This window comes from Osmerus mordax, unplaced genomic scaffold, assembly GCF_038355195.1.
Source record: "Osmerus mordax isolate fOsmMor3 unplaced genomic scaffold, fOsmMor3.pri Scaffold_110, whole genome shotgun sequence".
Lineage (NCBI taxonomy): Eukaryota > Metazoa > Chordata > Actinopteri > Osmeriformes > Osmeridae > Osmerus > Osmerus mordax.
Genome location: NW_027120422.1, coordinates 76 through 1,582, shown reverse-complemented (window position 1 = coordinate 1,582; position 1,507 = coordinate 76).

The window sequence follows — 1,507 nt, the reverse complement described above, 5'->3', positions numbered from 1 at the left end:
TGTGTGTGTGTGTGTGTGTGTGTGTGTGTGTGTGTGTGTGAGAGACAGAGAGACAGAGAGAGAGAGAGAGAGAGAGAGAGAGAGAGAGACAGAGAGAGAGAGAGAGAGAGAGAGAGAGAGAGACAGAGAGAGAGAGAGAGAAACGTGTGTGTTTCAGATAGCTGGTGTCAGATAGGTGTGTGTGAGTGCAGAGAGACTGCGGTGTGTCTGTGAGGCATGTGAAAGAGGAGTGACAGTGAGCGACCTACCGAGCAGGTGTCCCCGTATGCCCCTGTAGATCACACAGGAACACAGAGGACAGAACAAGGAGCTTATGATTAAACATGGTCTTGACAGGAAGCTGCCTTGACAGGAAGCTGTCGTGTGTCGCAGTTCATTCAATTGTTTAAAAACCTATTCTGGCCTATGACAGGACATCTTTACAGGATTTCTATGACTGTCGGTAATGAAATGGAATCCACTGCAGTGATGTGGTTTTTGTGATTAACCTCACTACTCCAATGAATAACCTCCGAGATTGTTAAAATCCGGATATATCAATAACTTGTTCATTATCTCTCGCTGTGTGCGAGTTCTCCGGTAGCATACCACCCCCCCCCACCCACCCAGCCCCCCCACCCCCCCTCTCACCTCTGCAGAGAGACACCTCTGCAGAGACGCCTCTGTCAACGCACGCTGCAGCTGACACTCCCCTGGTCTCCATCTCTGTCTGCGGGCGGCAGCGGTGTTACTGTTCCCCCTGTGGCTCCTTCACCCCTCTGTTACTAATGCCCCCCCCCCTCACACCCCTGTCTCTACTCTACTACACTCCTCTCTACCACTCTAGCTGTCTCTAACCAGGCCTCATTGTGCTTCTAAGTAAAAATCCCCTCACAACCCCTTGCAGATATACAATATGTATCTAAAATAACGACTGTTGATTTGGAGTGTATTTGACATGATGCTCGCCGTGATGGTCTTGCTGCTGTAGGAGCCTGTAGACTGCCCAGTGCTTGTAGCAGCTTAGTCTCTGGCCCTCCCGTTTGAGGAGGGGCCGTAACCATGTGAAAGGAAGCCTCATGTACATGTACGTGTGTCAACGTGCCCCTTTCCAGCGCATCTGCAGTCTGCTGCAAACTATAAACATATGGTTCATAATGATCTGTTTATCTGCTAATACAGAACCAGATGCTAGGCTTGCCACTCTATTTGATGTAGAGGTTTGCAAAGAAATATGTCTAAAATAAACACGTTGCTAATAAATGCATGCTCGCCATGTTGTTTTTTTTCTCCATACTTGTATTATAAATATGTATCTGAGGTATCCCTGCAGCGGGCTGTTTCCTTATTTTTGTCCAGTAAGCACAATGTCGCCTGGAGAGAAGCAACACTCACTGTAGATGTAAATGAACGTAGATGGACCCCTCTCTTTCCCTTCCCCTCTCCTCCTCTCCTCACCATCCACCTGTTCTCTTTCTTCCTCAACATCCCTATCTCCTCCCGAATCACTGCGTTGATGGACTGCTGC